The sequence below is a fragment of the Protomyctophum parallelum genome (genome assembly GCF_964188405.1).
Source record: "Protomyctophum parallelum genome assembly, chromosome: 14".
Lineage (NCBI taxonomy): Eukaryota > Metazoa > Chordata > Actinopteri > Myctophiformes > Myctophidae > Protomyctophum > Protomyctophum parallelum.
In genome coordinates, this window is record NC_139709.1 from 6898763 (window position 1) to 6913669 (window position 14907).

Genomic DNA, 14907 nt, shown 5'->3' on the forward strand with positions numbered 1-14907 from the left:
ATATCGACTGACACGACATATGAAACATAGCTTTTTTCAGAAAACTGTCAGGATTTAGAAGACTGTGTCACAGACTGTCAGAAGGACACGGATATTCTAAGGACACGGATATTCTAGGTGCATTTAAGGTCACATTCACAACATCAAGTACTCAGTAGACGTGTGGAGACAAAAGTAGTCAGTATAATATACACGAGTATAACAGGGTCTCTCCACCATACTTTTACTTTATACTCCACTACATCTCAGAGGCAGATTACTCGTTTATATTCATAGGCTATACTCGCAATGTCATTTTAAAAATGGTTCTGCTAATGGTGTTTATGTGAAAAATTATGTGTGTGTGCACACGCACACACGTACATACATGCACACACACACCCACACATGCATGCATGAACACACACTGACTCTCTCTCTCTCTCTCTCTCTCCTCAGTGGTCTCTCGCTCGCTGCAGTCGGTGGAGGAACCTACCGGCGATGACGACGGCCCCGCCCCCTCGCCCCCCCTCCCCTCCTCCCCCCCGCGGGGGGGCGGGGACCCCCACCCTCGGCCCCTCCCCCTCCTCTGGGCGCTGCTGGACAAGCTGTGGTCCAGACAGCACCGAAACGCTGACCCCTACGACCGCCCCGGAGCCACGCCCATTGACCCCTGACCTCTCGTTGCTACACCTGGCCTCGCACCGCCGCTCTCAAACAGCGGGTTCTCAAAACCATCATCTATACCAAAAAAAAGAAAAATCACACCCGTGTGAAGTGAGGGGCGCTTTTGTAGTTGCCACAAATTTACGTCATCTTTGGCGGACATTTGACCTAATTTCTCCTTTCATTGTCAATGGCAAATATTGGCAGACGTGTGGGGACAAAAGCTGTATATAGGAGGAGGGGCTAGGGCGCCCCTCAAGAAAAGGAGGGTTTTTGCGTGGGGGGTGCAGTTGACGTACCACCGTGAGTTCTGCGGTGTCATCCTCCTCGCCTTCCTCTCTATTGTCTTCTATTTCCTCTGTGGCCTCAGCCTTGGCCTCTGCCACCAGCTCCCGCAGCGGCCGGTTGGTCGTTACCGAGCTCACAAAGGGGTGCTGTAAACAGAAGTCATGCACTATAGTTAGTAGAAGATACAGTATGGTGACTTAAATGGTATTTTGGTGGTGTTGTGGTGTCCTAATACAGCAGTCACAGACCCCTAAATTGACCATGGAATGGAACCCCCCAAAACCACCGTCCTAATAATGGACGACAAATGCATGTTATGAATCTGAATCAGACACATTGCTGAAGCTCTCTTTTTCCTCAACCCTGCTCTGAAGTAAACAAACAATAGTGTCTCCACTTTGACTCGCTTTCACCCGTCTCTCTCCCCTGCAGAAAACATTATGGGGATTGGGCCTCGCTCCCGGGCTAACATGACTGGACAGAGACCCAAACAATAAGGGCCTTTCTCTCGGCCCCACCCTTCTCCCATTGTGTATATTGTGTTTAGCTCAGCTTACTGGGCTGCGCTCAACAAATTCAAGAAACCCGTCTTGTGTTTGTCTTGCGTCTGTGTTTAATGGCCGCTCCAATGCATTTCCAATGGAATCCCATAATGGTTTGACCAAACATTTTGTTTTGATGGGGGGGCAGAACACATCCGTCAAAGCTGTGTTCAGACACAAGTCAGGTGTCAGACACAAGGCAAGTGTCTTGAATGCAGCCCAGTGAGGGCATAATGTTGACCCTGCCCGCTCACCTCCGCCCCACCCACTCTTGGTGCTACGGCCATCTTGGAAACAAAACAATATAAACAATGGGAGAGGGGTGGGGCCGAGAAAGGCCCTTGGCAGTCAATGTTAAAGATGGAGTGCCGTGATTTTTATCCAACCTAAAACATGATCATCGGGTAATAGGTATAGTGTCAAAAAAGTGTACAGTATTTGTTAAAATGTCGTTTTTATGTGGACACGCCCACCAGTTCATTAAGTATGCCTGGTTTGACTGGTGCAGGGGGGTGCATGGTGATGGGTGGTGAATGATCCACCTGAACTTTGTTTTGTTTTGTTTCAGAAAGTTTTGACAAAATGTGGCCAAAATATTAGCCACAGCTGTACTGTATACCATCATATGGATGCCGTATTATAAATAATTAACTAACATTGTAGCGTCTTTTTGCTGTGGTTTCTTAATTCATTTATGATATCTCTGCTGTCGAGAAGAATCCTCATAACTCCAGAAATGTTCATTTTTTAGGAAATTAAGAAAACCATATATTTTTAAAAGAAAGCAATACTGCCTCATCAAAGTTGGTGTTGTAACTTTATATATTGTCAATTACTTCCATGAGAGGGGGGAGAGGTGGTGGAGTTAGTTGCTTTAGCAGACCGTTTGAGGGTCCAATGGAGTTAAGAGGTTTTGTCCAAAGCACTTTTTACAACTTTCCATTGGTCCAATATTTTCGAAACAACACACAGACGTAAAGGGTGTTCAGTATAGCACTGATTTATGCCCCCCAAAATAAAATCAAAAATGGAGTTATGAGGTTTCGTCCCGACAGCAACGATATTCCATCTCATGTGCAGACGTTGGAAGAAACCGGTAATAAAGTGTGCAAGTACTTGTTTTCGTTTTTCGTCTCCACCAGCCGAAGGCACATGGTTTTTGATGTTTTGCACTCTGTCCATCACCAAAGCATTATGGGAATTGTAGTCCAGGAAGGAGATATCCCATCTAAAACCACATATTACACACATACTGTAAATGGTAAATGGTGCATTTATATAGCGCCTTTATCCAAGGCGCTTTTCATAGTTTGCGCATTACATTCACCCATTCTCACACATTCACACACCGATTGCAGCGGAAGCCATGCAAGGTACCAACCAGCACAATTTGGGGTTCAGTGTCTTGCCCAACGAGACTTTGACATGTAGACAGGAGGAGGCGGGATTCGAACCGCCGACCCAGGGATCATTGGACGCCCTGCTCCACCTCCTGAGCCACAGCCGCCCCTAAGACCCCAGGGAAGTGTCGTGAATCTCCTAAATGTAATTTTAACTTTTTGTGCCACTAAGTAAATGTATACGTATAGTTCCTTTAAACCACTGCACTCATCAGTCAGATCATTGTATCACAGCCAGAATGTTCTAAATATTTCAACGGAACTGCTTAAATATTTAGATTGTAATTTGAACGTTGGCTGATTCGCATCTGATCCATGGAATTAAAGGTCTTAAAATAAGCACATGATTTCTGTCAGAGCACGTTACACACCGGGGACTCGCACACGCACGCACGCACACACACACACACACACACACACACACACACACACACAGGGGACTCACACACGCGCACCCCAGGGACTCAATTGATCATGCATGAAGGATGAACCAAATGTGATGCTGACGGAAATGAGTGGAAATTAAATTATTATAATTACCACCAGCTGTTCTGGCCATGTTAAAATAATGAGGTCAATCAGTGGTAATTTTTACAGCACATTTTCACGTAGTTTTCAGTCAGTCTTTTTGATGGAAAAAGTTCCATAAAGTTTTCTTATAGTTTGTAAATACAACAAAGATGCGAATATCATGCATTTCTAATGGATGCCTTGGCCTGGAGGAGAGGTCATCAGGTGGCCTCCAACCTTCTTAGAGCGTTTCAACCCTCGTCTGTGCGGTGTGCATGTGTCCGTCCTTGTCCACACTTGGCCTTACTCTGGTGGAAAACGTCAAGCCTCAAAGCATCCAATAAGCCGTACAGCCTTTGTCTGTTTGTCCACACACTGTTAGATCGTGATCTATACCTTCAGATGCGAGAAACGAAACGTGCAAAGTGTCAACATCACGTCGACATTTCACTGTATGAATTCCACATGCCTCTACCGGCAGGCCTTGAATAAAACAATGATTGTAGGAAGGGATGAAGGAACCCCATATAACCCTTTCAGACCGGGAACGCACCTGCGTCACCTAAATAGCTTTTTAACCACTTTGACCGTCATTTTAAACTTTTTGCTGTTGAAAAATAGCAGATCTACAAGCTTGTAGATTTGCTCTTTTTTGGGGGGAAATCTTGAAAATATGTGGCGCAAATCTTTGGATATAATTATTCTTTCACAGCGAACATTTTTTAACTCAAATCTTTCCCCTGGAACAACATATTTTCAGATGGGGGTCCCTGGAACAATATATTTTCAGATGGGGGTCCCTGGAACAATATATTTTCAGATGGGGGTCCCTGGAACAATATATTTTCAGATGGGGGTCCCTGGAACAACATATTTTCAGATGGGGGTCCCTGGAACAATATATTTTCAGATGGGGGTCCCTGGAACAATATATTTTCAGATGGGGGTCCCTGGAACAACATATTTTCAGATGGGGGTCCGCGACCAAATACAGATAATTCTGGGGGTCCTTGGCATGAAAGAAAGTTGAGATCCACTGACATAGAAACATAAGGTTTTTCAGAAGACTCTCATGATTTAGAAGACATTTGTAAATCATGACTGAAAAAACAACAACCTATGAGACCAGATTTTACAAATGTTGTAGAATCAGGTCTCCGGTCTGAATGTGATAAACCATTTGAGGGTGGATTTCTTCCAAGGCTTTCTCACTACATGGACTGTGTAGTGCAGGGGTGCCCAAAAGGTATAGATCGCGATCTACCAGTAGATCACCAAGGCTCTGCAGGTAGATCACATAACATGCCCCTAAAGAATATTATTTTAAATATAAAAACTGATTGATTGACAGAAAAAGGTCCTGTCAGCTCAAACCCATAAGGCAATACTTTGTTTTCAAGAGTGCTGCTGCGCACAAATGTCGGTAGATAAAAAAATAAATATATATATATATATATTCCATATCTTCCCATTCCATGTGCATTTCGCATTTGTCTTAAATGTAATGCCAGCATGCACCGCTATTCCAAAGCCATTTTCAGCAATGGTATTATAATGTTTCCGGTGGGTAGATCTGGGTAGAGCTGGGCATTTTGAAAGTAGCTCTCAAGCTCCCTGGTGTAGTGTGTACGTTACCGCTGCAAATGGAAATCTAATCTATGTGGTTGTTGTCCTCGGTTCGCCCCACTTCCTTTCTGACACATACATACTTACAGCAGCCAGTTGTGGAATTGGAAGAAGTATATACTGACACGTCTCTTTTTACTTTCTTTGTAAAAGAATCAATAGGCTATACTGCAATGTAGAAATGCTCTGTTCGGAATTTTAAAATGCAGACTATATGTACGAAACTATTGTCCCATTTCACAAGTTTGGCAATTAAGTCTGCCAACAGATGGATATAAGAGAGTGACTAACATCATCAAGGACAGAACCCCTCTCCTCTCCTCCATGCTGGATGGAGGTACATGATCCTCTCCTCTCCTCTCCTCGCCTCCCCTCCCCTCCCCTCCCCTCCCCTCCCCTCCCCTCCCCTCCCCTACCCCTCCCCTCCCCTACCCTCCCCTACCCTCCCCTCCCCTCCCTATACAGAATGGGCTAGAAGACATGCTGACTGCCGTGGAATACAAATGAGTGAAATCATGAACCCAGAAGAAACATTGTATTATATCTGTCAGAGTCTCGTCTGTCGTCTCACACAGTGCGGTGCAGATCAGACACTTTACTCAACATGTACAGTATCTATAGCCAGAACATTAAAGAGAATAAATACGTATCTCTGGCTCTGCAGCAGCAGAAATAGGTTAACGGTATAATCTTACTTATTCATAACACATGTGCCTGCTATTATATATCACACACCGTTGGTGTGACCTTGAGCAACACACATCCCTTGCATCATGGAGTGTGTTTGTGTAGTGCGTGGGTGCGCATGTGCGAGAATGTGTTGGTGCGTGCGTGTTGATATTGCACGTGCACTGTACACAGCACCTTTGGATAATAAGAGTCGCTGGAGAAATGCAGACCTCACATATTCACGGGTCCGTGTGGGGGGGGGGGGTGGCCTGGGCGCGGCGGTCGCTGGGGTGTGGTCAGCACTGGTTTGCTGCACCTGGCCGGCAGGTTTTTCACACTTCCCTGTTGGCCGGGTGTGGCTCTCCCTCCCGGTGCTGGTTGCGCCTCGGTGATGGCTGCGCGCAGGGTAAAGAAAAAGAAAAAGAAAAAAAGACAGAATCAACAATAACATGCCAGCAAACCGTATGTAAAGGGCCTTTCAAACGCGAAGCGATAAAACGCGCTTATAGTTAATTTTCAATGAGACCTGCATTTTTTGCGCGGAGCAGTCGCAGTGAGACAACGTAATTGTCCCGTGAATTTGTCGCGTTTGGTGCACACGCCCGCCGCGACTCACCAGACTCACCGGATTCTGTTTAAAAAAAGCCTAATGATGATGTCACTGGTGGACTGGTATCTGAACTGCCCAGAGCCCTCCTATGAGACACAGACTGGTTTCTGAACTGCCCACAGCCCTCCTATGAGACAGACTGGTTTCTGAACTGCCCACAGCCCTCCTATGAGACACAGACTGGTTTCTGAACTGCCCACATCCCTCCTATGAGACAGACTGGTTTCTGAACTGCCCACATCCCTCCTATGAGACACAGACTGGTTTCTGAACTGCCCACATCCCTCCGATGAGACACAGACTGGTTTCTGAACTGCCCACAGCCCTCCTATGAGACACAGACTGGTTTCTGAACCCCCCACAGCACTCCTATGAGACAGACTGGTTTCTGAACTGCCCACAGCCCTCCTATGAGACACAGACTGGTTTCTGAACTGCCCACAGCCTTCCTATGAGACACAGACTGGTTTCTGAACCGCCCACAGCCCTCCTATGAGACACAGACTGGTTTCTGAACCGCCCACAGCCCTCCTATGAGACACAGACTGGTTTCTGAACCGCCCTCAGCCCTCCTATATGAGACACAGACTGGTTTCTGAACTGCCCACAGCCCTCCTATGAGACACAGACTGGTTTCTGAACCGCCCACAGCCCTCCTATGAGACACAGACTGGTTTCTGAACCGCCCACAGCACTCCTATGAGACACAGACTGAGTAGGAAAAACATTTGTATCAATAAACATTAAGGACCAACCTGAAGGTATCCTGATCTGTAGTGGTTTGTAGTCTACCATGAGAGAGAGAGATGTTTTCGAAAAAATAAAGCATATACCGTCTGCGTTTCATCCACTCGCAAACATATAGCCTAGAGGCGAGCCTATATGTGCATACGCACGCACACACACACACACACACACACACACACACACACACACACACACACACACACACACACACACACACACACACACACACACACACACACACACACACACACACACACACACACACACACACACACACACACACACACACACACACACACAAATAATTCCTAAAGCAGAGAGACCTTGAGTTGCATGCGTCGACCCCAAGACAGCTCATTTGTTCAGTCTGAGTCAATCTGTGGTATACATAATATTATGTATACACACAATCTATGGGTATGTATGCAATCTAGCAGAGGCTATGGCAGTGAGTGATGACTGCAAATATCTGTCTCAGTCTCTGTTGGCATGGAAACCTCATAAATTATGTCAAAAATAAACCAAAACTATAAAAGATACTTTTATGCTGCATTTTACAATTCTATCAATCGAACGGCCGCACTTGAAAGCAGTTATGCGTTTGCCTTAAAGTCCATCTTTTGATACATATCAAAAAGGGCAATTTTCCTTACCAGACTGTAGCTTTCTTGAAGCTTCAGTCCACTCAGAGAGTGGGCGGGGTCTTTGGGCTCAATCCAGGCTCCAATTGTCCATAGCAGAAGCGACCAACCAAAGAGGCTGGAGGAGAACCTGCATGAAAGAGTTAAGGAAACCACTTTGGTCAATCTCGGTTGTTTTAAACGTGCTCTAAAAGTAATAAGCTTGATTAGATTGGACTCCTCATGCACTGAAGGAAGAATGAGCTCAGTCCGTTGCTCTCCCCAGGTTGGCAGAGGAAGTGTGGCCCCCAGGATAGAGAGAGAGAGAGAGAGAGACAGAGAGAGAGAGAGAGAGAGAGACTGTGTGCCTTTGTTGTATTGTATTGTATGCTGCAGAGCGAGTCCTTGGGGTCCAAGACAAATTTATTCCTTCCAAAATAAAGAAACCTTGAGAGTGAGAGACTTGTGTCTTTTGAAACTGATAAAAACACTTGCCCATAGAACAGGAGCTCTTTTAGTTTACAAGGTCTCTCTCTCTCTCTCTCTCTCTCTCTCTCTCTCTCTCTCTCTCTCTCTCTCTCTCTCTCTCTCTCTCTCCCCTCTCTCTCCCCTCTCTCTCCCCTCTCTCTCCCCTCTCTCCCCTCTCCCCTCTCCCCTCTCCCCTCCCCCCCCCCCCTTCCGTTATCGGCCCTGCAGAGCGAGGACATTTTTTAATGTATAATTTAAAAAAGTTAAAAGGAAATAATATTTTATCTGGAGACAGACTGTCATAATCGTGTCTTTGCAAACTGAGAAAAGAGAATGGATTTCAAGGTTACCTTCTTCTTAAAAGGACCTCTGTGCCAAATTAATGAGCCCAATATGCCTGAATAATGTGACAGGTTTTATTTTCATGAGAAAGACAGTTTTCACCCAGAAGACCAAAGAAGAATTAAGGTGAAGGTGAATGCATTAACATGCAGGGGAAAGTGAAGAATAAACAGAGAACTATGCATTGCTCAGAGGCACATCTACAATAAGGCCTGTCCAAATCCATTTTCTGCCCGACCAAAATCCATACACTGAGGACAAAAACAAGACCTGAGAACTATTAGTGGACAGCTGATTGGCCGCTGCGCGTATAGAGCGTGACCCACAATCACCCATTGGAATGTAAATGCATGCCTTTCAGCCTTTGTATCCTACTGTCTGGCAGGTATATCTCTGTATCCTATACTGTCTGGCAGGTATATCTCTTTGTATCCTACTGTCTGGCAGGTATATATTTTTGTATCCTACTGTCTATTAGGGCCAATGCTATGGAATTTAAGGCCAATGCTATGGAATTAGGGCCAATGCTATGGAATTAGGGCCAATGCTATGGAATTATGGCCAATGCTATGGAATTAGGGCCAATGCTATGGAATTTAGGGCCAATGCTATGGAATTATGACCAATGCTATGGAATTAGGGCCAATGCTATGGAATTAGGGCCAATGCTATATGGAATTAGGGCCAATGCTATGGAATTAGGGCCAAAGCTATGGAATTAGGGCCAATGCTATGGAATTAGGGCCAATGCTATGGAATTTAGGGCCAATGCTGACCAATGCTATGGACAGTTACAGTTTTATAGTCCCATATAGTGTCATAGTGTTCAGGAGACATGCTTCTTAACGCTGTGTACCAGAGCTAAAAGTCACATAGCCTTAAGGAGAAGTCCTTCCAGAGTTATACGTTAAGGAGACGTCCTTCTAACGCTACGGATGAGTACTCACAGCAGCGTCTCACACAACCCCTTCCATCTCCTCGTGTATCACATCAATACAAGCTGTAGGGTAACTAACTATACACACATCGTCTCCTCACCTCTCCACCCTGAAACCCTCCATCCATCGATACGAGCTGTCGGAGATACTCACACTCACAGAGGTATTCAGCCATCTCCTCACCCCTCCATCCATCCCTCCATCCACCCCTCCATCTCCTCACCTCATTTTCGGGGGCGCAACCCAGCACTCTTTTAGCTAGTGGAGATGCAGTGTGTAACGACATGGATTTCTAAACCAGTTTGTTCAACGCAAAATACTGTGTTCAGAAAAAGCAATTCTCCTGAATGCTGCCTTCCAGCATGGCATGGAAAGGAGAGGAGAGGCATTTGCATTTCTTTCACTATGTAGTAAATGCAGCTGCATCCGTGGTCTGGAGAGGGTCGTTGTTTTACTGAAGCCCCCTTTTATGCATAATGTGTGCACTTCACGGTACCTGCCTCCATCCACACAATGAAAGCATGAAGAATAGGCCCACTTATACACTCACACCGTCCCATAAAACCCCCCACTTCCAGCTCCTTAGTCTTTTTATTTGATTAAGCTATTTGAAATGCAATAAAACCACGTCAGGGATAACGCGATAAAGTCCCGAGATGTACGTTTATTTCCATCGCCGTTCCTCCTCTCGCAAGAGACACTTAATATACGTGAAACACTTCACAATGTGCAGGACAAATTACAGTAGTGCACACACACACACACACACACACACACACACACACACACACACACACACACACACACACACACACACACACACACACACACACACACACACACACACACACACACACACACACACACACACACACACACACACACACACACACACACACACACACCATTTATTTAACTGCAATCTGTGATGGAGCTAAATATTTTCATAGGATATTCACTGCTGTGAGATCTTGACTAAACACAACAGGTATACAGGTCGTAGTATATACAGTATATGTGCTTTGGGGTCAAAGTATATCATTAATAATTAATTTGCATTTTGTGAAATAAGCGACAGGATGACGATATCGATATGTGTCGCACGTTGCAACACATCTGGAGTTGAGTTTCCCCCCAATGAGGTCTGGCTGTGCTCCAGCTCGTCATGCACTGCTGGCAACGGCGAGTGCGTGCGTGCGTGCGTGCGTGCGTGCGTGCGTGTGTGCGTGCGTGCGTGCGTGCGTGCGTGCGTGCGTGCGTGGCAGCGGCGAGTGCAAAGCCTTGAACTGTCACGTTCTCTGCATTTCCATTGACCTACTGACGATTCAACAGCCTTCGATGGCTGGAAAATAAACATACACTGCTTTAAGTGAAGGTGCATGATTAGGACCCCCCCCCCCCCCCCCCATCCCCCTCACCTCTCTCTTCTCATTGTCATTCAACACGTTTCATTTAATCTACTATAGCCTATACAAGTATACATCACTTTGATGTCACACGTTTTAACTCAGGGTGGATTAAAGCTATATATATATATATATATATATATATATATATATATATATATCCCAGAACACATTTCAGCAGTATTAACCCTGCAGGAACCTTTTCCATAATGCTGACCTGTTATAGAACATGCGAGCAGATTAGAATTTTGACACCAGAGGAGAAAGACTCTTAACATTTACTAGAGCATGTCTCAAAGAAATGTCAGAGCTGAAATCGACATGAAATACATGCTTAAACATGTAGCTATAGGTGTAATGTTAGAGACCACAGAAGTGAACCTTTCAAGCCTCAACTGGCTGTTTCTCTGCAAGACATTACTCAATAAGCTATATCTCCGAAACTGGTGGGTCAAACTGAACAACCAATATGTCAATTTGAAGGCAAGCTATGATTCCCTGCTTTCATATGACATGAAAAGAACAAAAAAAGACAAAGAAATATCCAATGGCAGCCCCTCTGTCAAATCTGGTCAAATATGTGAATCTAGTGAAACAGAGCAGTCATGTCGGCCGTTTCTGGCAACGACAAAAGTATAAAATATACAAATTCATACAGCAGTGCTCTCCTCAGCTTAAGATATTCCCCCAACCCCTCCTCTCCTCTCTTCTCACTGTCATTCATCAAAGTGCCATTTAAACTACACTTTTATTTCAAATGGTTCAGCCCCAAGTGGATTAAAGCTACAGTATTATGCGTTTGACTGAGAGCAAATTCCATCTATTCAATAATCCTTTCTATCAATTATTCACTCCTCTGGCCGTGAATCAGGTAAATGTAAATGTATGTATGTCTCAATCCAAGATGGAGAGCGGGGAGGTATGTGCGTGTGCGTGTGTGTGTGTGTGTGTGTGTGTGTGTGTGTGTGTGTGTGTGTGTGTGTGTGTGTGTGTGTGTGTGTGTGTGTGTGTGTGTGTGTGTGCGTAGGTGTGTGCGTACGTGCCTGCCTGCCTTCCGGCATGTCCACTTAAGCCTATCCAATTGATCCAGTAATGCCGCAGCACGCTTGGTATTCAACCAGCCAAAACATTCACATGTCTCCTCCCTATTTTTGTCTCTTACGGGATTTCAGCCCCTGCCTCTCTAACACCCTCTGCATGTCCCTGTTCACGTCCCTGTTCACGTCCCTGTTCACGTCCCTGTCCACGTCCCTGTTCACGTCCCTGTCCACGTCCCTGTTCACGTCCCTGTCCACGTCCCTGTTCACGTCCCTGTCCACGTCCCTGTCCACGTCCCTGTTCACGTCCTTGTTCACGTCCCTGTTCACGTCCCTGTCCACGTCCCTGTCCACGTCCCTGTTCACGTCCCTGTCCACGTCCCTGTCCACGTCCCTGTTCACGTCCCTGTTCACGTCCCTGTCCACGTCCCTGTTCACGTCCCTGTTCACGTCCCTGTTCACGTCCCTGTCCACGTCCCTGTCCACGTCCCTGTTCACGTCCCTGTCCACGTCCCTGTTCACGTCCCTGTTCACAGCAACCAGAGGCTCCTCCATATCTTCATAGTGTGATCATCCAACCATCCAACCACAAAGGGACCGACAGAAATGGGTCACACCGAAACACACCGTTTGGGAACCAGTGGAAAATGGTTGGAAAATGTGAATCAGATAAATGTAAACATACAACGTCTCTGTCTAATAGACGGAGCCAAGGTGTGTGTGTGTGTGTGTGTGTGTGTGTGTGTGTGTGCGTGTACAGTATGTGTACAGTATGCATGCATGCGTCTCATGGTTCCTGTGATGTGGGCGGCGGTCGGTCGGTACATTTGGGTTTGCGTTCGCGGTGAGGTTGAGCCAATCGGAGGTTCAGCCAATCGGAGGCTAACCTTCAGAGACAAACCAACAACAAACGCCTCCTGTATCAGATTAACCTTTAACGACAGCATCACATCCGCCACGATGACGCGCGTTCCCTAAACGCTGCGACGCCATAGAAGGCTGACGACGGAACAGACACGCTATAGCTGACGCCGTGTGACTTCTAACGTCATCTCATAATTCACTAAACCCGTTACTACCTGGAACATTACTGTATGTACAGTAGCCTATATATCACCTCAGCTCTTAACCCATTCTGGTGCTTAAAGCATTATGTTATTAGCTATTGAAAAATAGCAGATCTACAAGCTACGCTTTTGAAAAATCGTGAAAATGTGGCACAAATCTTTGAATATATTCTTTCAGAGCGTTTTTAACTCAAATATTTGCTTCTGGGAGGTTCCTCGAACAACATATTTTCAGATGGGGATCCGCGGCCAAATACATACTTCTGGGGGTCCTGGTTGAGAACCACTGACAGAAATATTTTCTTTCAGAAAATTGTTAGTATTTAGAAGCCTTTTGAAAAAATAAATCAGCCTCAGGGCTAAATGAGTTAACCACTTTAACCCGTTATCTTAGACTGTAGCTGTTGAAAAAAAAAATAGCAGATCTACAAAGCTAGCAGAGCGGCACCGAATACTGCGCTACTAGCATTGTAGATCTGTTATTTTTGTACCAAGAAAAACGTGAAAACTCTTGAATATATACTCTTTCACAGCAAAACGCTTTAGACTTTAGACAGACACACACAACTGGTTGGAAGCGCTTTAAAAGGTACAGGGTGACTGATAAGGGACCACTAGTTCCACACTCACTCCAGAGGGCCACTATAGTTCCACACTCACTCCAGAGGGCCACTATAGTTCCACCCTCACTCCAGAGGGCCACTATAGTTCCACACTCACTCCAGAGGGTCACTATAGTTCCACACTTACTCCAGAGGGCCACTATAGTTCCACACTCACTCCAGAGGGCTATAGTTCCACACTCACTCCAGAGGGCCACACTCACTCCAGAGGGCCACTATATTTCCACACTCCCTCCAGAGGGCCACTATAGTTCCACTCTCACTCCAGAGGGCCACTATAGTTCCACACTCACTCCAGAGGGCCACTATAGTTCCACTCTCACTCCAGAGTGCAGTGTCTGTTCAAAGGTAACACCACTTTAACCAACTCAGCGGTCGGTGCAGTGGCTGTTCAAAGGTAACTTTAACCAAATCAGCGGTGGTCGTAGCCACGTGGGGTGACGTGGATTAAAAGGTTATTTACAGGGGTGACCTGAGCATGTTTTATAACCACTGCTGTACTTTATTAATGAATGCATTTTAATTAAGGATTCTGCCAAACCGTGTAGCATGACGGAAGCATTTCAACGTTGTGTGTGTGTGTGTATGTGCCTGCGTGCCTGTGTGCGTGTGCAGCAATTAAGTAGGTCTACAGAGCCTTTACTAATTCGAGTCGTCCATGAAATAAAAAAGGCACAATGCATGAATTGCTCTAAAAGGAAAAAAATAAGTTTGCTCCTCATCCTACCTTCAAGTCAGGAGGTCACAGCAGGTTCCCTTTTTGTTCAAAATAAGCTCTGAATGATTCAGAGCTTATAGAAAGCTTATAGAAAGCTTAGAGAAAGTGTTGATCCATGGAACAAACTTTTCTTCTTCCACATCTCAAAGTATTCCTTCCACACACTATAATCTGTGGTTTAGCACTTTCTCACTATGGTTCAAACTTCAGTATTGGTGTTAAAAGTGTCTCTTTGACCAAACAAATCACCAACCAAAGACTCTTTTTTCCTTTTCTTTTTTTTTTGTTTTACCTAAAATGGAACACTTCTTCTTCTTCTTCTTCTCTGAGTTTTATGGCGGATCGCAACCAACATAAAGGTGCATACCGCCACCTACTGTACAAGAGTGTGTAACATCATGTCAATTTTCTATTGCTATTTATATCCTACTACTCAGGTTTGTAGTATATAAAAATGTAAACAGTGCCTTCCTCACCATAGCTACACCCTATCCCTCTGCTCCAAGGATCCCTGACAAATCCCATTCCCGTCCTGCATCTAAAATGGAACACTCTAACTTCCTGTACTTTTATAGCTTTTCCTCACTTCCTGGAACTATTGCTAAACTGCTTCCCCCACAGCGCCCCCTATAGGTCAACAGAAAGATCTAC